General features: G+C 41.4%; 1 long non-coding RNA gene across 1 annotated transcript in view; it reads left to right on the top strand.

Annotated features, from left to right (window-relative positions):
• Positions 1–1,042: 1,042 nt before the first annotated feature.
• The window catches only part of LOC140702891 (uncharacterized), a 34,492-nt gene continuing 12,531 nt past the window's right edge, over positions 1,043–23,003 (top strand). Inside the window, exon 1 of the long non-coding RNA XR_012082186.2 lies at positions 1,043–1,140. This is a non-coding gene — a long non-coding RNA (uncharacterized LOC140702891). The remainder of the gene's footprint in view (positions 1,141–23,003) is intronic.

The raw sequence follows: 23,003 nt of genomic DNA, 5'->3' as shown, positions 1-23,003 counted from the left end.
CATGAAGCATCAGCCATCATGAACAATGGACTCCAACACACAATAAGCCCGAGATATACACAGTTTTTTGCTCCTGGTATTACAATTCAGTTCCTTTCATGTGGAGATTTGGGCTTCCTTCTCATGCTTTGGGGGTATCAACAAAAGGCAGTCTCTCTTGCGCACCCCGCCTCCCACGTATGGCTTTGGCCGTATGGGTATCCCCTGCAAAACACGGGATTGAAATGGGCTTCATCAGTAATTACTGCAGTAGGCAGGACGACTGGCTGGCTTCTGACAGAAAATGGAAACTTTATTTTTCTGGAATAGGACTCTTTCCATTGCTTAGCTAGCATGGCTGATGACCATGCTGATTGGGAGAACTCTGGGAGACGCAATCCAAACAAGTCATATCTCCAAGATGCATGCTGTGGGGCAAGTGAGGGAAAGGGGAACATGTCTTTGCCTGTAAGAGCTGGGAGACCAAAGAAGGGATATTGGGATTCATTGTCAATACCAGGTAGCTAGGTTGGTGCTGGCTAGCTAGCAAGCCTTTGCAGTATTATGCGCCTGCCTCCTACAGGTGCTTACGAATAAGGCAAGCCCTTTCCCTTTACACATCCTACAGTGGTCTCATAAATCTGGCTTCAGTACTTGCCTTCTTTTTTTGAAAATTGTTTGGCAGGTTGCACAATTCTTTAAAGAGAAAATTATACAGATTGTTCATTTGATTCCAGTTAACATCCTTGACATTTGAAAACACACAATGTGCTCAGCTTACAAAGTGATGCATCACTTTTCTTTCAGCAGCAATCATTTTGTCAATGTAATTCTTCTAAAAATGTAAGCACAATACAGTATATGGGTGATATATTTCTGCATCTTCCACAAAGCAGCCTTTTATATTGACCTTGTGGTGCATTCTCCTGAGAATTAACCCCCTCCTCAAGTATTTTACAATAAAGAAGCAAATACTTCAAAATACATGCTTTCTTCTTAAGCATTTTTATTTACCTTCACAAACCCTGGTTCTAAATGACTCATACAATATTTTGTTTCTGCAGGTTTGGACACAGTCCAGCTAGTTATTTTAGGACCCCTCGGGTCAACATGGAGGATAACTACTGTGCTAAATGTACCAACAGAAGGAAAAGATATCAGGTGGGGAAAATAATTATTGGAAAGTGTGACATGTTACTCTTCAATATAAATAGCTTCAATATGATAGAAAACGTATTCCCCTGCTCCATCAAAGTCAGGAATGTTTCATTTTAATAGAGCAACCATGTTGCTTTGCTAATAAGTAAGGCAAGCGATTTGGTTGGGGGTTCGATTCCTATTGTGCCTCCCTGACTGAGGCCAGACTCAATACTGAATTGCTGTGTCAGGAAGTTAGCTCAGTGGTTTAGGTATCTAGTTGCAGAGACAGAGGTTGGGTGTTCAATTCTCACTGTGCTTGCTTGATCGGGGCTGGACTCAGTGATCCATAGGGTCCCTTTCAGTTCCGCAGTTCTAAGATTGTTGTTGTTGTTGTTGTTGTTGTTGTTGTTGTTGTTGTTGTTGTTGTTGTTGTTGTTGTTGTTGTTGTTGTTGTTAAAGTTGTTATCAGGTAGCTATAGAACAGTCTCAAGTACCTTCAGCTGACGTTAAATCCAATAATCCTTTTGATCTATGGAATGCTAACTTCTTTTGACTTCTGCTATACATGACAGGCTGATTTGGCCATATGCTGCCAGCCACATTAAAAACAAAAGTCCACATAGGCTGACCTCATACTCCAACTGTGCCACACATTGAAAAGAATCGTATAAATAACACGTTGCCTCATTGACATTCAACAGGATACTTCAGGCTTATTTTGTGGCATGTATGTAAACAGCAACTGCTGGGGCTGGATTGTAATTGTAGGGAAGAGAAAGAGGAAAAGAAATAATTATAGATATTTCCGAGATTTTTTATTCCTCCATAGCAATCATAACCACCCAAAGGCCATCTCACAGAGCCATAGCTAGATAATTTTATTCCTAAGGCAAGAATATAAAATTGTGACCCTCATATTTTCTGGTAAAAAGGTAAACATGTAAATGATGAGAAACAACAACAACAACAATAATAATAAGGACACAGCATTTATTTTAGTTGTGAAAACATTCATTTAAGTTGCCTGCCCCTGACAACTTGAATAACTAATAATTTCTCTTGCAAAACTTCACCTGAGGCCAGAAAAGCAACCACGGTTGTTGAAAAGAACAGGAAGAAAGAGGGAGCAGGCAGCACAGAACTGTGAACATAAATGACCCAGCAGAAAGTTTAAAATTTTCAGCTCTTTCTCTCTGGGTGCCATCTCAGTTGCTGAGGCTGACTATTATCATGGCATATCTCCACCTATCTCTCATCCCGTGGATCAGATGTTTCCTATGAAGACCCAGGTAGTCTCTGATGTTACACGTCCAAGAAGTCCGTTTTCAATTTCTTCTATTGTTCTTGATCTTCCCTTCAGTACATTGCACTATGTTTGTCATGAGAAATTATGTGTCCAAGATATGAGAGTTGTGAAATATGATATTTTCAATGTAATGTGGCCTAATATTGCCTTACAATATGATGCCCGCATTGCCAGCACAAAAAAGAATGCCAAACTTTAAACAGCAAAGGCCAGCAAATGTCAGCAATCAAGATGTTCCACCGGATCCTTTCTTGTGCTGTGGTCGGTATAGCTGAACTGCTGGAGCCCTATCCAGGACTTCTCTTTGGCTTCTATTATTTGAGAGGCATCTTTTCCTGAGGAGTCTTTCTCTCTCACTAAAAACTTTGCTTAGTATTTTTTTTAAGTTGGCTCATAATTTTATGCTGCAGGGTTCTTGTGGGTTGGGCATCCCAGCCCCTCTGATTCAAGCACGGATCTGTCATCTTCTGGGAATGGTTCCAGCAATTCATCTCCCAGACAGGGTCATGTTCATTCTTACTGAAGGATTTGTCTGAGGGGTTATAATGGGACTGAACTTATTTTGGGGATAGGATTCAGCACCTTGTATAGATCCTGAAAAGTTCAGACTAAACACAGAGTGGAGTCACCATCTCTGTGAAATCCATCACCAGCCTTCATTGGGTGCAATTTCTTGAGTGGGGTGGAGAATCCAGGAGGTGCTACCTCATCATGTTGAGATGACTAATCATGAATAAAATCTTGGCAGCGGTGAGAACTTTTATCATCTGTCAGCAGGGCCTTCACTGTGGAATTCTCTGTAAAAAAACCCCCACCATGGTTTGTCTTTCTTAAATGAAAATCTTGTTGGTTAATATTGGACTAGAATGGGCCCATTGAAGCAATGGGATTTAGTGAGTGAACTACTCTGTAAGTTCTGTTGATTCAAATGGGCCTACTCTAGTACTGACCTGCCATGCTAACATAAGTCACAACAAAAGCAAGCTCATCTGGATCAATGGAACTCACAAAATCCCCACTGATTCAATAGGCCTACTCTAGTGCAATTTATTATGCTAAGCAACAGAATTTTGATCATAATCTTTTAGGCAAGAGGTCAAAAAGCAAACCAAACATACAACACTGTCAATTCTCCCAAGCTTTCTGAAAAAAAACACACACCCTTTTATATACTTTATATACTGATTGTCTTAATGCATCATTTATGCTATCATTTAAAAACTGTTTATATCCTTTTTGTTCTGAACTGTCTCCTTCTCCCCAATTGTTGTTTTGGATGCTTTAATTTGTACTGAAAACCACCCTTGGATATAGATAATGAAGAGAAGGATATAATTATCTTTAAATAAATAAAATATGTGAGCGGCTTTTGGCCTTCCTGCACCCTGCTGGTACAATCACTTTGCTTAAAGATTATTGCTCTATCATAATTTGACATATAAATGGCCTCTTTGAATGAAGCAAACAAAAAAATTAGACATGACGTACACTGTGCAAAGGAGGAAGTAGTTAGGAGGTGATAGCATGGGTGTTTATGAGTAGGAGGCTATTGATCAGTGTAAAATCAAGAAGACACAAATGAAGCCTGAGCGAAAATGTATACTTACTGGTTATCATCTTTTAATCAGTGACATTTTGCGAAATGTAAATTGTATTATACATAGTCATTTGTTGTTGTTTAGTCGTGTCTAGGGTTGCCAGATACACGGGTACTAAAAGGAGGACATGGAAAGACAAAAAGGAGGACAAAGGAGGACATATTGAATGTTTCATTTGAATCGTTCCAGATTAAACCCGCAATCAATACAATTTTATTACAATAGCTGCCAATAAATGTCTCTTAGTGAACCGACAAAGAAACAGTCATGTTAAAAAAATAAAAATAAATTCAATGGAGGCTTTTTTTTTTAAAATACCGGAGTGGGCAGGCAGGTGGGGGTGGGAAAGCCAGGGGGAAGGGGGTCCTTCCACCTCTCCCCCTGCCATCCAAAATGATAACATAAAATATACAAAAGCCTGACATTTTAAAATTTTTTATCTTTGCCTGTCTAACGGGGGACATTAGGCTAAAAAGGAGGACATGTCCTCCTTTTGCCTGACATCTGGCACCCCTAGTCGTGTCTGACTCTTTGTGACCCCATGGACCAGAGCACGCCAGGCCCTCCTGACTTCCACTGCCTCCTGGAATTGGGTCAAATTCATGTTGGTAGCTTCGATGACACTGTCTAACCATCTCATCCTCTGTCATCCCCTTCTCCTCCTGCCTTCACTCTTTCCCAACTTCAGGGTCTTTTCCAGGGAGTCTTCTTTTCTCATGAAATGGCCAAAGTATTGGAGCCTCAGCTTCAGGATCTGTCCTCCCAGTGATCCCTCAGGCTTGATTTCCTTTAGAATGGATAGGTTTGTTCTCCAGGGGGGGAGTCCAGGGGACTCTCAAGAGTCTCATCCAGCACCACATAGTCATAGAATCATGGAAAAGTGAAGTTGGAAGGGCCCTACAAGGCCATCAAGTCCAACCCCCTGATCAGTGCAGTAATACAGTCAAAGCATATCTGCCAGGTGATTATCTAAGTTTTTCTTGAATGCCTCCAGTGTTGGAGCACTCACCAACTCCTGAGGTAACTGGTTCCACTGTCATACTGCTCTAACAGTTAGGAAGTTTCTCCTGATATTTAATCGAAATCTGGCTTCCTTTAACTTGAGCCCATTGTTGCGTGTCCTGAATCCTGGGATGATTATTTATTATTATTATTATTATTTATTTATTTTATTTATATCCCGCCTATCTAGTCGCAAAGGACTACTCTAGGCGGCTTACAACAGGGAAGAATACAATAAAAATAGGACAACAGATTACAAAACAGATAAAAGTAAAAAACAATAAAAGATAAGAAAATCAGAAGTAATCTGGTGAGAAGGCCTGCCGAAACATCCAGGTCTTTAGTAGATTCTTAAAAGTGCCCAGCGAGGGAGCTTCGCGAATACCAGGAGGTAAATTATTCCACAGGCGAGGAGCGACCGCCGAGAAGGCCCTATTTCTTGTTTTCTCTTTCCGGGCCTCCCTCGGCGTTAGGCTCCTCAGCCTCACCTCCTGGCTCGCCCGTGTGACCCGGGTAGAACTTGGTGGGAGAAGGCGTTCCGCCAGATATCGAGGCCCTAAACCGTTTAGGGCTTTATACGTAAGCATTAGCACTTTGAAGTCAATGCGGAACTTGATGGGCAGCCAATGCAATGCGGCCAGAGTGGGCGAAATATGTTGGAATTTTTTCACTCCACTGAGTAATCTGGCCGCCGCATTCTGCACCACCTGTAATTTCCGCAGCAACCTCAAAGGAAGCCCCACGTAGAGCGCATTACAGTGGTCTAATCTCGAGATTACGAGCGCGTGTACTAAGGTGGTGAGCGCCCCCACCTCCAGGTAGGGCCGCAGCTGGGCTATCCGCCTGAGATGAAAAAAGGCGGTGTGGACCACCGACGCCACCTGTGACTCCATGGAGAGCACCGGGTCCGGATGGATCCCCAAGCTGCGTACCCCATCCTTTGCGGGGAGGGTCACCCCCCCAAAAGAGAGGGAGTTTCCCAAATCCCGGACTGTGGGGGGGCCCACCCTCAGTACTTCCGTCTTGTCCGGGTTCAGCCTAAGTCCGTTCTCCTGCATCCATTCCAGTATAGTCTCCAGGCAGCGCTGGAGGCACAGGACGGCTTCTCCTGAAGTTGGCAAGAAGAAGATGTAGAGCTGCGTGTCGTCCGCATACTGGTGACACGAAGCCCCACACCTCCTGATGACCCCACCCAGCGGCCTCATATAGATGTTAAATAGCATTGGGGAGATAATCGACCCCTGTGGAACCCCACAATTGAGGCTCCACGGGGCCGAGACTCTCTCCCCAAGCTGAACTCTCTGGGGACGGTCCTCCAAGAAGGAGCGGAGCCAGGCCAATGCCAGGCCACCTATTCCCAACTCGGAGAGCCTCCCCAGGAGGATACCGTGGTCAATGGTATCAAAGGCCGCTGAGATGTCGAGGAGGACCAGCAGGGACACTTTGCCCCTATCGGCCTCCCTCAGTAGGTCATCATACCAGGGCGACCAAAGCCGTTTCTGTGCCATAGCGGGGCCTGAAGCCCGACTGGAATGGGTCCAGGGCATCTGTTTCTTCCAGGAGCGCCTGAAGCTGGTCGGCCACCACCCTCTCGACTACCTTGCTAAGGAAGGAAACATTGGCGACGGGCCTGTAATTGCCAATTTCGTCCGCCGCCAAACTAGGTTTCTTCCTGATGGGCCTAATGAGTGTGTCCTTCAGGGCAGATGGAAATCTGCCCTCAAGGAGAGACCCATTTATAATAGCCGTGGCCCATTCCGTTGTTAACGGCCTGGCTGCCTTGATTAGCCAGGCCGGGCAAGGGTCCAAAGAGGAGGTGGTGGCACGACAGCGGTCAAGCGCCCTGGAGACAGTGTCAGGCGTAACAGGCTGAAAGGTGTCCAAGATCACCGGGCAAGACGGAGCGCTGGACATCTCAGCTCGACTCACTGTACTCAAAAAAGGAGAGAGGTCCCGGCGGATGGCCTCCACTTTTGATTTAAAAAATGCTGCAAATTGGTCCGGCGAGAAACTAGGGGGAGGCCCATCACCCGGACCAACTCCGGAGAGGTCGCGTACTATACGGAATAACTCCGCCTGCTGGTTGGACGCCTCGCTTATCCGGTTAGCGAGGTATGATCTAGTAGCAGCCTTTACCTTAGCTAGATAAAGGTTAGTAGCGACCCTGACAGCTATCTTATTAAAATCCGTCGGGGCCCTTCTCCATCTGCGCTCTAGCCGTCTCCTGACCCGCTTCCTTGCCTGGAGGTCCCGGTTAAACCAGGGAGCCGGGCGATCTCTGCGGCGGAGAGGGCGTTTAGGTGCGATCATGTCTACAGCCCCGGCCGCCGCAGAAAACCAGCTGCTGGTCAGAGCCTCGACAGGAGCGCCAGCCAGGTCAGTCATAGCACCTCTCATGGCATCCTGGAATCCAATCGGATCCAGTAACCTTCGAGGGCGGACCATAACAATAGATCCCTGCTCCCTGCGGGGGGGGGGAGAGCCATTTTAATGGTACACTTTATTAGGTGGTGATCCGACCATGACAAGGGTACCGACTCAAGGTCAGTCACCATCGGACCACTCTCACTCCCATTGTTAGAAAAAACCAGGTCTAGTGTATGACCCCCCACGTGAGTGGGGCCGTTGACATGTTGGGACATGTTCAAGAAGGCCATGGTCTCCAAGAACTCAAGAGCTGGACCAGAGGTCTCCGCCCCCGCATGCACGTTGAAATCCCCCAGCACCAAAAGGTTCGGGGAACCCAACAGTGCCGCGGAGATGAAGTCCACCAGCTCCGGTAGGGAGGTGGCTGGGTCGCGGGGAGCACGGTAGCCCAGCAAGATCCCAATACCATCCCTGGCCCCGATAGACACGTGGAGGGCCTCCAGACCCGGCTTTATCACCGAGGAGCGCCTAGTGACCTCCAAGCTGGACTTATGGACAATGGCTACTCCCCCCCGACCCTCCAGTCTACCCTGGTGTTGGACAGCATAACCGGGCGGACAGATGAGAGCTAGAGGGGGACCCCCCTCTCCGCCAACCCAAGTTTCGGTTATGCAAGCCAGGTCTGTATCCTCCTCCAGTATAAGGTCTTGAATTACCTGGGCCTTATTGGATACAGACCTGGCGTTCAACAACACCAGGCGTAGAGTGGAAGGCTGGCTGGTCTGGCTACCTTGATGCTGGGGGCTGGTCTCCGTCTCAGAACAAGGAACAGCCATTAAACATTTGTCCCTAGTTCTTCTAACACGAGCAGAGACGGAGCCAACGCCATATCTCCCCCTACCCGTAATCACAGAAATGTTCTGGGGCCCCTCGCTGGGAAGGCAGGCCTTCCAAACCATATCAAAGGAGAAGAAAAAAGGAGGAAAAAAATAAAAGAATAAATAATAATAATAAAAAAAAACAAACAATCAATTAACCCACAATAAATAACTTATACAATTATAAAATAAATAAAAGTAATCTAACAGAAAATAATAACAGTATCAATTAATCAATCATTTAAAGAAAAAAAAAACACAGTACAAACAATCAATTAACCCACAATAAATAACTTATACAATTATAAAATAAATAAAAGTAATCTAACAAAAAATAATAACAATATCAATTGATCAAACATTTAAAGAAAAAAAAATCACAATATAGCTACAGAATTCCCCCAGAAGAGAACAGATCTTGGCCCTCCTCTGTATGACAGCTTTTCAAATATTTGAAAAGTGCTATCATATCACTCCTCAGTCTTCTTTTCTCAAGGCCTAACACACCCAGTTATTTCAGCCTTTCCTCATAAGGCTTGGTTTGTAGCCCCCTGATCATCCTTGTTGCCATCCTCTGAACTATTTCCAATTTGTTAGCATTCTTGAAGTGTGGTGTCCAAAACTGGACACAATACTCAAGATGAGGCCTAATCAGTGCTGAATAGAGAGGAATTACACCTCGCAGGATTTGGAAACTACAGTAGGGCCTCGACTTACGAACATCCCTACTTACAAAAATTTCAAGGTAAGAAAAGCTCCAGCCACAAAATTTTGGTTCGCCTTGCGGCCGGAGCTTCGACCTATGAAAGGCAGGGGGAAAGGGCAGTAAATTCAAGGCCGTCTCCTCTGCCCTCTGCCTCCCGTCCCCACTGCCCTCTGCCTCCCGTCCCCGCGGGGGACAAACCCCCTCCTCTGCCTTCTGATTTCAGTTATTTTTTCCAAGGGGGTGCTACCAAATATCAAGTTAAGGGTGCCAATAATTGGCCAGTGCATTTTTTGGGTTTCTGTTTGGAATTTTATCAGATTTTACTTTTCTCCTCTTTTTTTGGTATTGTTTCAATGCAAACCAAGGGAATGAACATGTGAATACCAAAACATTTACAACTACAACAATTTTCTGAGAGAAGGTTTGCATTTTCTGACATAATTGCAAGGGTACCAGTATTTTTGGCCATGACTCCCATCACTACTATGTCACATCTCTTTGAAAACTCTGCAATTTGTTTTTCAAAAGTTTCATCTACTTCCTCTCTTTGATTGGGCAGTCAGTAGTAGACTCCAACTACCAAGTTCCTTTTGTTTTTTGCCCCAACTAGATTGATCCAGATGCTCTCGATGGGACAGCCACTCTCCTCCTCCTGTATTTCTGTGCAGGAATGTGTATTTTTAACATATACTGGAACTCCACCTCCCTTTTTATCCTCTCTGTTCTTTTTGATCAGTTTATATCCCTCAACTGCTGTATTCCAGTCATGGGAGTCATCCCACCAAGTTTCAGTTATTCCTATCAAGTCATGCTTCCCCTCCTGAATTAAAATTTCTAGTTTTTCTTGTTTGTTTCCCATTTTCTTGGCATTCACACACAGACACTGGAAGGTGTGTGATTTGTGGCCTGTTTGTCTTAGTACATTTTTATGAATATTATGATTATTGTTATTATGTTTATTGTTGTGTTTATTTATGTGATTATTATTGTTCATGTTATTATTGTTGCCCATTCGATCAGCCTGTTCCATTCCTCTTATTGTTTGCAAGGCTTCATCTACCCTTAACTCTGTGCTTGCATCTCCCACCCCCTTCCAGTTCAGTTTAAAGCCCTCCTGATGAAGTTATATATGCTGTGGGCAGACACATTCTTCCCAGTCCTTGTTAGATGCAGCCATCTCTTGCTAGCAGTCCTTCTTCCAGGAAGCTTAGACCTTGGTCCTAAAAACCAAATCTCTCTTGTTGACACCACCTTCGTAGCCAGTCATTCACCCAGAAGATCTTCCTTTCTCTTTTGATTCCTCTTCCAAGCACCAGTAGGATGGAAGAAAAAACTATCTGGGCTCCAAAGTCCTTGAGCATCCTTCCCAGAGCTTCAAAGTCAGATGTGATTTCTCAGTAGCTCCTCTTGGCTGTGTCATTTGTTCCCACATGGACAAGAAGAAAGGGATATGTATCTGTAGGTTTTATGAGTGATGGCAATCCTTCCATCACATCTCTTATCCGTCCTCCAGGGAGACAGCATACCTTACAAGTCCATGGATCCTCCCGGCAAATTTCGGTCTCAATCTCCTACTACAACTACTCTCCTGTTCTTCTTTTTTTAGGGTGTGGGTTCAGCAACTGTATTCTGCTCTGCTTCAGCCCTGCTCATGTCCTCCTGTGAGGTCTCCTCTGCGTCCTGTCTGACAGACTCTTCTTCAAGTTACTGAAAGTGCTTTTGCAGTTCCACCAGGAAATAGTGTCTTCTCCGTCTTTTGCTCCTAACTGTGATTCTTTTCCATGGTGGTTTCTCCACTATGTTTGTAGCCTCTACAATATTTTACTCCACTGCAATGTGTTGGTTTTCTTCCATCAGCAGTGCCCCCTCTGACAGCTGATGCTGCTCAAGAGTTCTATCCATGTAGGGTTCATCTTCCCTTATAGCCTTGTGTGTGGCTACTCGCTGCTCTTGGTCTCTGACTTTCTCTTCTAACAGTGCTACCAGTTTACACTTATTACACGTATATAGCATTTTGCACTCAGGAAGAAAGTCAAACATAGCACAAACTTTGCAGGTAACCACAAGTGAGTTGCCTCCTCACTCCATAATCCCCTTCTAGCTTTTTTACTTTCAACTCTCTGTTTAGAATACATGTCTCTCTTGTTTTGTTAATTTAAGTGTAGTTGTACATATACCCAAGGAACCAAAACATTTGTTAGGGGCCTCCCCCTTGACCTTCCCCAGCAAACCCCTGTGGCAAACTCCCTATTTGCTCTCCTGTTTGCAAGTTCTGGTCGCTATCTCTCAGGGTCTGCCTTTAGCTTTATTTGTTAGCTGAGCTCTGTCCAGAGTCAGGAATCAAAAGGTAGTCTTCATTACAGAAGTGCACAGATTTGTCGTTTTTGGTCTACAAATCCCATAGTTTCCCAGACAGCATTACTTCCTGGGCAAATCTGCTCCCTGCCCCTGTGACTTTCCAGTATGGGAAGTAGGTCCCATTCTGCACTACTCTAGGACTGTCGGTAACCGTTAAAACATGATTATTCAATGCACATCTATTGAATACAGAAATATACAAGTCCTAAGTCTTTGTGATGCAGTTTGCTATAAATGTGAACATATCTCTGCCAATATCCCCTGTGCCCTTTCCACTCTCTCAGTCTGAGAGGAACAAATTCATACTCTCAAAGAATCAATACTACTAAAAACATAACAGAGAGGAAATGGCCATGTTATTCATGTTGCTTTATGTACAACAGACCTTCTGAAGAAGGGAGTACACTCAGAGGAAATGAAATTTTAAAGATGGACACTGAGGAGGGATACAGACAGATGCTTGGCCTGCTATCTCTTCATTGCTGCAGGATGAAAAACAGAGGAAAAGGGAAATGTGTTCACCCACCTCATGCCTTCTGCTGGCCTTTCTCTTAATATTGAATTTCCCTAAATTGTTTTCCCTTTAAAAGATAGTATCCTTTAGAAATAGATAAAATGCTGCTTTAAATATTTAGGAAGGAAGGAAGGAAGGAAGGAAGGAAGGAAGGAAGGAAGGAAGGAAGGAAGGAAGGAAGGAAGGAAGGAAGGAAGGAAGGAAGGAAGGAAGGAAGGTTTGGATGTTCTAGTCATCAGTTGTCATCAACTCCAAAGGCATGTCTGAATTCTTATGCTGTTGGGAAGGCAATAAACACCCATTGCATCACAACAGTTTATAGAATAAAGCCACAGGACACATGCTGTCATTGTTCTCCAGAAAAGGAAAAGATGCATTTCTTTGAACATTTTTAAAAAGTTACTTTCACATCATCTCCAGTGGGGCATAGAAAATAAGCAATGAGGAGGGATAGTACATGGGAAATGTCTGAGTTAATAGAGTCTAACTAATTTGCTGGAACAGGATTAGATACTTTTTGTGATATCAGACCAAAAGATCAACAGCCTCTTAAAATGGATGTTAAGAGATGCTTAAAATGGATGTGTTTCCCCAAGCTACAGTAAGAACTTGAAATTTCATACTTGAAAAGTCCCCTGTAAGGAAAGTGGGCTGAATATACTGTTCAGTTAATATGATTGGGTCTGGCATTTGAGTGCATTAATTTAAGCTCACATGAATGCATTTCCACAAACTACTAGATTTCCTGTTTCTAGCACTCTTCAGATCCTCATAATCTTTATGTGAACACTTCCACATATCATGCAGTCTGAGAAACAATCTTCTTTTCTTTTTTCTTTCTTTTTTGTTGTTGCTGCTACCAACAGAGGTAGCCTTGGGGTGTGTGATCTGGGCAGTCACTCAAGGGACTGAACAGACAGGGGATGCAAGCTGAATTCATTGGCTGTGCTTTTGAAATAATACTCTATGCAGTGAGGTTTGAAGTATAGGAACTACAGTACTATTGTGCAAAAATTATCTAAAGACCTGGAAAGCACAGTGCAAGGCAGTTGCTTAGAATGTACCTTATTGAACTTTGCCTTATGCAAACAGCAGCCAGAAAATTAAGAGTTTGAGTGATGTTGTTGTTGATAGTCATCCTTTGGGAGACATCTATGCTTACTCTGGGACATTTTGATAGACACTGCTGGGAGAAAGCCTGAGAGTAGCACTGTGCATTATTGCTGCTATGTTTTGCTTAGCCATACAACTTGGTAACACTGCAAAAGCTGCACAGCTGCCATGGGGAAAGGAGGGGGTTTGTAGCAATTCAATGTCATCTGAATGAACAACTGAGATAAGGAGATGGCCTGACCACTGAGGGGCAAAATGGCTGAGAGGACAGGAGGGATACAAGAGGAAATATATCTGAAAAGTGAAAAAAAGAAAAAGGTAAAGTCCTATTTATGCAACCAGTAATAGGAACTGAGGAACTACAGGAAGGGTCAAAGGGTGATTTTAGTACAGAGGGAGGGAAAATAAATTATTGTTTAGGATTATTTATTTTAAACAACATTTAAAAATTGTATGTTGCCTCTTTTAAATCTTGCGCTAAACTGAGCGTTGGAGATCTTCTTTCAGCCTGAGGTGTGAATTTAATCTCAGAGAAGTTCTGAATCTCAATGATGGCTGGAGTCAAAGACAAAATTAATGCCAGTAATTATATCTTGGAAGAGACATATCAACTTTTAAGAATTTTTTTTTTAAAAAAAAACATACAAAATTTGTAGAAATGCCAAATGAAGGTATCATGAGGAGGAGTGTGTGGTCATCTGGAATACCAGACTGGAATTCCAGAAAGGTCCGATTCAGCCCCAGGGACTGACAGTTTCCACCTATGATTTAAATAAAATGGTGACCTCTGCTACACATACATCTCAGTTCATCAATCCATGAAGGGTTTTTCATGTCTATCAGAGAACTCAAGGGACCCTAGTCTGACACAAAAGACTATGTTTTATCAAGTAAGTAAACGTGAGGGTGCTGTGTGACGCCGTTCAGACTTAGAAAGAAACACCGCTTGTGTTTTGCTTTACTTTTGGGGTAAATTACTTAGATTTCTTATTTTAGTCTTTAGTTATCTGTGCAAAACTACTTAGTGGCTCCCCAAGGTGCTGCTGTGGACTTAATTATGTGTGTGTGTACCATTATATCTCAGTGGCAAAAAGCTTGCAAGACTGGCAGCTGCTCACATTAGCCTCAATAGAACAGCAAGGCAGGTTTAAGAAAGACAGCAGGTATAATTTGTGAGTTCCAGAGGGTAGCAGTTTATAAGCATTATCAATGTAAAGGTTTAGCCCAATTTCTACCCAAACTCAGCACTTTTATATCTCCTTGTCTGAAATCCCATCGACTATTATAACCTAGATCCTAAGAAGAAATGGCTTTCATTGACTCTTCCTCTTCTGTAGTCTGTGCACTACATCCTTTAGCATCCTTGACAATTCCATGATCTTAGGAGTAGATTTGGAGGACACAGATACAGAGGAAAAGGGTAAGTAAGATGCCATGTTTTATTCATCGAAGGAGGTTTGGGATCCAAGACAATCTGCTTTGGATCATGCCCGATATTTTAGCTTATCCATTCAAAAATAAAGAGTACAGGCCCTTTCCATGGTTTTCCCCACCCACTGGGCCAAACCAAATAGCTCAGAGTGGTTTCATTTGAACATATAAAGAAAACTGTGGTAGATTATATAGCTCAGTGGTTTGGCAGGAGCTCCGTCTGTGCAGCTTTGGGGTCTAAGAGCACTACTAGAAGGAGGGACTGATAAACTATTTCTGCGTAATTAGATCAAATTCACATAAGTGTAGCAGACAGTCTCCTCTTGCTCTGTGCCAAATTTGGGGAAGTTTGGGTAAAGGGTTTCCAAGTTACGATTCTTTAAAAGTAAAATTGTTCCCCCCCCCCAATGCAGAAATAGATGACTCTAAATGTCCTGAGATTTAAAGCAGATCAAATAAACTGAAAAGACAAACCTTGCTTATCTTGAAGGAGAATGATTGAACCCATCCACTGTTTCATTTGAAAGGAATCTAGACTGCAGGAACTGAAATACTGATCCTCAAAAAAGACTTTTCAAAAGGGAAAAATTTCCTTATAAACTGAGCATGCGTGGAATAGTCTTACCACCAAAACCATTCCAAAGTAGACACATTTTTGCAACTTCATGATCAGCTAAGGGAGAAGATGTTTGGAGATTAATGGAAGGTCACAGAAATAGAGTCAAAAGACAGATTTTCGTTGAAGAGTAAAAAAACAAAACAAAAACAAAACAATGTATTCATGAAGGCTTTCACGGCCGGGATCTAATGGTTGTTGTGCATTTTTCGGGCTCTTTGGCCGTGTTCTGAAGTATTCTGAACTGAAAACTTCAAAATACGGCCACAGAGCCCAAAAAACCCACAACAACCAAAAACAAAACAAACTTGCTTTAAAGAAAGTAATTAAGTTACAGTCTTCCAGAAAGGGACATTTTGCCATGTACCTCCATGGAATTATCATATGGTTTTGTAATGCATACTCAAAGCATTTCTGCATTACAAAAACACAGAGCAATTGTGTTTGTCCAGTCATGAGTGCTTCCATCAAACATTTCTGAAACCAGGCTCCTGACACAGGTCTTCAAATTAGAAATCAGCTCCAGGATTAGGGCAAATTCCTTCCTGGCCAAATAGGCATTGGTGCTGGGAAAGGGAATCTGTGTCTGATTGTAAAAATATTTTTATATTTTGCTTATTCATTTTGCTTATATGGGTTTTGCTCTATGGCTGGGGATGGTCTCACTTAATGTTAGCACATTTTGCTAACTATATTTTGTCATACTTTCACCAATTCCACCCATCTTGTCACTGGTAATTAAGTAAACAACTCCAAAGATCTTATGTGCCAAGAATCCACTTCTGATGTGAGGTGAATATATGAGTGAATAAGCTCCAAAGTGTGCTATCATTAACAGCTCTGCTGAGATCTTGCAAATCAGCAGCATGTCATGTTAGACTGTTCTCTCTTCCTATTGCCCCTTTCCATTTGCACTTGTTGAAAAACAGCCCTGACAATTTGTGTTTGCATGAGAAATGGTTAACTTATGAGAAAGGAAGTCAGTTTTTTCCCTTGTCTGGTGTCACTTTTTGAATGGTAGTGAGCACAAATGTCCTGTAGACCAGTGGTCCCCAACCTTTTTGACACCGTGGAATGGTTGGGGGAGGATGGGGTCCATGTGGGGGGTAGGCGGGGCACCCCCCCATGCTCGTGTACATGTGCAAAGGGTGGGGGTGCTCACACAGGCACATGTGCACTAGAGCAGATGTGTGGGGTGCACTTGCATGGGTCTGCACATTTGTGAACATGCGCAAAGGGCGAGGGTGCTCAGTGTGTGTGTGTGCACACTCATGTGCATGCACAAAGGGACTGTGCAGGGGGAGTGCATGTTGGGAGGGTGGGAGATGTGTCTCTGTGGCCCAGTCCAGTGCAGTCCGTGGACCGGCACCGGGCTGTGGACTGGGGATTGGGGACCTCTGCTGTAGACCATTTTAACTGCTGCCACTGATGTTGTCAACATTCAGACTGCCCTTTGCTATATAAAACTTGGCATCCTTTTTCCTGTTGGCAACACAGGAACAATATTATGCAGTGATATCAGGCTACTTCCTGGCATTTTGAATTGTGGATACAAAAGCACAATATCCTACATTCGTAAACTGGAAGCTTTTTAAAATATATAAATATAGACTGGAACTGCTTGATTTTGTACACTGTTATTGCTCCATAATTTTGTACATCTATGCCAATGGTTGGCATCCAGGAAAGAATATTTCCTGATTTTCTTTGGCACACTGCCACTTTTATTTGGTGTGAGAGCTTTCCTGTAATGAAGTGCATCCATCTTTTTCAACCATTATTCAGCTGATGGATTTTCCCCTAATTTGAATATTTTAGCTAATTCAAGGAATTAATTGCGCCCATATATAGAATGAAGCAATATTATTTTTATATTATTACAAATGTGATGTCCAGTTTTCCTATACATTATTTATTTAAACATTACATTAAAAATTAAATCAAGGAGTCAAAGCAAGAGGGGCTCAAGTTATAGGAATCCAGGTTTTGGTTGAATATATGGAAAAACTTCCTGTTATCCAATTATCTTGGGAGGTGCTGAGTATTCCAAAGCTAGAATAGTTAGACAACTATTTGATATAGATTCCTACATTGGGGATGGGGGTTGGCTTGATGGCCTTATCAGCCCCTTCCAGCTCCATTATTCTATGATTCTATGACACTTAGCCCATTCCTGGAGACACTTGATTGGGTTATGGTGACACATGACTCCTAGCTGGTTTACTATAAAGTCCTCTGTGTAGGGCTGTCTTTAATGAGAGTTAAATTTCAGCTGGTCAGTTATAGGGAAGATATAACTCTTGTCCCACAGCAGCCTTATTGGCTACTGGGGCCATTTCCAGATACAATTAAATGTACTGCTTGGGATTTATAAATCATTGTATATTTGGGTGTAGGCCATCTGAAACACTGTAATTTCCCGTACATGCCTGTCTGGGCTTTGAGATCTGCTAAAGAGACCTTAATGTGTTCCCATCAGTTTTCGGAGATCTGTTCGATGGAGATTCAAAACAAGGCCTTCTCTGTGGGCATTCCCAGGATCTACAACTCTTTGCTGAGAGAGGCTAGAATGCCTCCTGCTTGTAATAATGCTAATATCATTAGTGTGACATCAAGTCATTTCTGACTTAATGGTGATCCTTTTCAGGGTTTCCTAGATAGAAAATACACAGAGGTTGTTTGCCATTTCCTTCTTCTTGGAATGCCCCGAATGTGCAGTTTGCCCAAGGCTACATAGGCTGACTCTGGAGGCACAGTGGGGAATCAGACTTGCAACCTGATACCTGACTTACTGAGCTATCCAGCCAGCTTCTGGCAGCACACAAAGCCACCTTCTTCTTCTTCTTCTTCTTCTTCTTCTTCTTCTTCTTCTTCTTCTTCTTCTTCTTCTTCTTCTTCTTCTTCTTCTTCTTCTTCTTCTTCTTCTTCTAATGCAGGCCTTCTGCAATTACCAGTCTTCTAACCATAGGATTTTTACTGATGGGCTGATTTTTTTTAGGTAAAATATTATTGGTATTTTAATTAAAATATTTTAAATAGTCTAATTTTAATTGTATTTAATAATAATTTGTTTGTAACTATATTGCATGCTGTCTTGGGTACCAGTGATGAGAGAAAGGCATCATACGGTGCTTCTGGTCAGTTGAAAGGCAGATCCAGGCGTAGGGACTCAGTCTGTGCTGGATGAAATTACATTTCCCTTGAAAAATCAGGTTTGCAGCTTGAGTGTGTTCCTGGATTCATCCCTGAGCATGGATGCTCAGCCCTCAGTGCTGGCCAGAAGTACATTTGCACAGTTAAAGCCAGTTTCTATCTGTTCCTGGAGATGTCTCACTTGGCTTGGTCAACATCTGGACTGGATTACTGCAATGAGCCCCACATGTGGCTACAGTGTTCAGAAAGGTCAGCTGACCCAAAACAATATAACAAATTGGAAACTCCATTTTGGAATTTACCTGAAACAAGAGAGCCTGGCCTCAACATCTTGCCATGATGATTTGGGGAACTTTTTGTTTCTTCTGCCATCCCTTTCTCCACCTCTTTAATGCATAGCCTGATGAAGAGTGTGGGTTTTTCGAGCTCTTTGGCCATGTTCTGAAGGTTGTTCTTCCCATCAGATGCTGGCCACAGAGACTGGCAAAATGTTAGGAAGAACAACCTTCAGAACACAGCCAAAGAGCCCGAAAAACCCACAACAACCATTAGATCCTGGCCGTGAAAGCCTTCGCGAATCTACTGATGAAGAGTCCTGCACAAGTTGAAAGCTTTCTGTTGTGAGATTTTGGCAGTTTAATGAAGGTATTGCCCTCCTGTGCTTTTGAACTGTGTGCAAGGACCGGCTTTTTTCCTTTTTGTTTATGAATGCAGAATTATTCTTTTAAAAATGGTAATAATCATAGGAAGGAAAGCATATTGTTTAAAGCAAGAGCAGGCAACATTTGTCATTTGTGACTCTACTGTTTTGCACATGTACCATTAGTATGAATGTTCATGTGAGGCTTGCAGTCTTGTTTTTCGGCACTGTCAGCAGCTGCTGATTGTGTTATACATGTTACAACTATCTCATTAACACAATTCTTCTCTTTAAATAGCGTTGTAATATTCTTTTATGTATCGTAGGAAATAATTCCCAGGTGAGTCTTGTTTTGCTACACATACACTGGAATATATTCTTACCATGCTAATTGTAATTTATTTTTAAAAAGAGGGGCAAGTGTTTTGCAAGATCTACAGTATATCATTATAACTGGAGTTAAGTATCTTCAAGTTGCAAGTCAAAGTGAATGTTGCTTTGCAAATAAGCAGATTTTCAAGATTTGCAGTGCATTTCTCTACAATAAACTACTACTACTACTACTACTACTACTACTACTACTAATACTAATACTAATACTAATACTAATACTAATACTGATAATACTGATAATACTGATAATACTAATACTACTAATACTAATACTAATACTAATAATACTGATACTGATACTGATAATACTAATAATACTAATGCTAACACTAACAATACTAACAATACTAATACTAATACTAATACTAATACTAATACTAATACTAATACTAATACTACTAATACTAATACTAATACTAATACTAATACTAATAATACTAATAATACTAATAATACTAATAATACTAATACTAATAATACTAATAATACTAATAATACTAATAATACTAATACTAATACTAATACTAATACTAATACTAATACTAATAATAATAATAATAATAATAATAATAGTGTCTCATCAAGTCAGTTCTGACTTATGGTGACCCCTTTCAGGGTTTTCTAGGTACAGAGTACACAGAGGTGGTTTACCATTCTATTCTTCTGGGGGCATCCTGGGAATATGCAGCTTGGCCAAGGTTACACAGGCTGGCTCTTCTCCCAGGAATCAGAGTAGGAAATTGTACTCCCAATCTCTGGTTCTGGAGCCAGATACCCAACTCACAGAGTTATTCTGCCAAATCTATGCATAAAGCATGGGTTCATGCCTATGAAAGCGTGCAATTTTAAAAAGCGCAAACTTTATTTAGTTGGTGATGAAAAAATATATTTAAAAGCATCTATTAAGAAAAATGTTAGATTTTTCCATGCAGGATCATGAATGAAGTCTCACAATCTGATATTACAAAGGATGGAGCAATAATACAGCTGGGTTTGGAAGAATTTATTTATTTTGTTTATTTATTTGATTTATATCCCGCCCATCTGTTATATTCAACCACTCTGGGCGGCTAAGACTACAACAAAATTCAAACCTGAGTATTCTTCACAACCTCATCATCCATCCATGACTAGTATTAAACATTTTAACACTTCCAATGTTCTGTGGACACCGCTCATGATGAATGCCAAAAATATTTGTTTACCATACTTCTCAGCAAACAAACATTTGTTCCTTTTTAAAAAAGGAAAAGCTATATAGAGTTAAGCTAGTGTTGCCAACTACCGTTTCCCCCCGAAAATAAAACAGGGTCTTATATTAATTTTTGCTCAAATTTATTTGAGCTTATTTTCAGGGGATGTTTTAATATTTTGTCTATAATAATCTACATTAATTTAGATACAATCATGACATCTTCTGATTGCTACACAACGGTGGAGGGCAGGGTTTCACGTAACTGGGGCTTATTTTGGGGGTAGGGCTTATATTACGAGCATCCTGAAAAATCATACTAGGGTTTATTTTCAGATTAGGTCTTATTTTTGGGAAAACAGGGTAACTATAAGAAGCTTTTATGGCAGACTGATGTACATATACAGAGAGAGGAGGAGGAAGGGAGTGGTCGCAAGACCAGATAGGCGGGGTACAAATAAAATAAAATAAAATAAACCAACCAACCAACCAACCAACCAACCAACCAACCAACCAACCAACCAACCAACCAACCAACCAACCAACCAATAAATAAATAAATAAATAAATAAATAAATAAATGCTTTTGCCTGGCTAAATAGCTCAGCGGGTTTGGTATCTGGCTACGAACTCTATGAGACAGACCCACATGGCATCTATTCTATAGTTGAGATACAGCTGCTGCTTTACAATATTAAGGTAACATTGAAGGCACAGCATTTGTTGAAAACCTGCCAACTCCAATGTAAGCCAAAGGTTTCAAAGAAAAACTTTGAGAATGAACTTAAAGGAAACAACCCTGGCAAATCATAGACCACTTGTCTACTTGGAGGGAGGACTTCTACCCCACTACTATGGCTGTAACTTTTTATTTAATCACTTACCTTGAGATAAGGCCCATGAGTGAACCAATGAGTCTTACTTTTGAGTAGAAATATATGGTATGAAATGGCACCCAGCTCTTCATACCATAGTTTGAGAGGACAAAAGTAGAGGAGCCGAAGTTCACTCTGTGGACCAGATCACACCAGCACCATGCCAACTTTCAAGATTACACAAAGCAAAGTCATGTTCAGACACCCAGACTTGCAGCTGTAGATATCAAAAGAAGGCATAAATCATATTTGGTCAGTTACAGAAGGGGGAAATGTTCTTTGTTGCTATGGAAATCTAGAAGCCAATAAGAACCAGAGATTAAAAGGCACTGTGAACAATTGACATTAATAATCTTGCAAAAAAGACCTCAGGTTGAATGGTTTTGTTTTGCTTTTTAAATACTAGCCTGTCACATTGGCACTGTAATATTTTCAAGATTTTTAGCAGATTAGAAAAAGCAATGAAGCACAAGTAGAATGTTTGGCTTTTTGTTTATCATATAGAAAAATATGTATGGATGAAATGCAATAATGCATTTATAAAAAGAAAATAAAAGGTTTAAATAACTAAAACAAAAAGGGATTGCAATCATCACAGATATGTCCATGGCCAAAAGAATCATGTTTTATTAAACCACCTTCTGCCTAACCAGCAATGAAATCTCAGTACATACAAATCTTGGTCTCTGATCTGGCTGAACCAATGAACAGACATTGCCTAGCTTTTCTTGCTTCTGGTATAAGAGAATGCATAAAAATGAGGAAAAGGATATATATGGATGGAGAAGTATCTCACAGAGAACTGGTTCATGTGTTATTTTGAGATAAAGATATGTTCATGTAATGTTTTGTGTGAGTTTACTGACATGAACAGAATAATCTATGAGGGGCCATTTTCTTTCATGCATTCTTTCACCTCCCTCTGTATGGCAATTATTCCTTTCAAAAGTACAGAGGATTAATGCTGATGGAAAATTGGAGTATTGGAACAGCATTAAGAAACAAAATTTGGTGAAAATCTCACTTAAAATCCCATTTTAGAAAACTCTTTTTACCTTTAAAAATTGTTGCAGGTAAAACAAATCTTCATTAGAGTGACATAGTGATCCTATCTAAACTGGCTTTTGACATTCTGCTTTCCACCTTGCACTAATTAACACAATTGTTAAAACCCCTTCCTTCTCACTTCTTACAACAGCCTAGATTTCTGGAATAGAAATAGAGTCATCCAGGTATTTATGATTTCCGGAATCTTTCTGTGTTACTTTGGAGATTAATGGCTTAGAATCTGCTGAAGGCTGGGCTAACAGAAACTGGAACATAAGGTGTTAAGTCATACTTTTATGCACCCATTTTACTTCAAAAATGGAAGAAGTCAAAACTCCTGAACACTCTCAAGATACTGAATGGAGAGGAGGGGGCACTTGAGAACAGCAATCAGTCACATAGAGCCCATCTTTTGATAATATCTCTAGTTATAGCGACATAACAACAGGAAGCTATAACACACACACTCTTAAAATGGATTGCTTTTTGCAATTTAAACACCATAGTTTATAAGAATAGTTGTAACCTCTTCAAAGAAACTTTTAGGGACCCCATCCCTTGAATTACTATGTATTTCAGTCACCCAGTCCTGTCATCATTTAGGTTTTAGCTTTTAGCTTTTGATTTCTGATTAATTTTAATTTGCATTTTTAATGTTGATTTTGTGTTGTTGGTTTTGTTGCTATATATGTTCT

Source organism: Pogona vitticeps, chromosome 1 (assembly GCF_051106095.1).
Source record: "Pogona vitticeps strain Pit_001003342236 chromosome 1, PviZW2.1, whole genome shotgun sequence".
In the NCBI taxonomy this organism is placed as follows: domain Eukaryota; kingdom Metazoa; phylum Chordata; class Lepidosauria; order Squamata; family Agamidae; genus Pogona; species Pogona vitticeps.
This window is presented reverse-complemented; position numbering and strand designations above follow the sequence as displayed.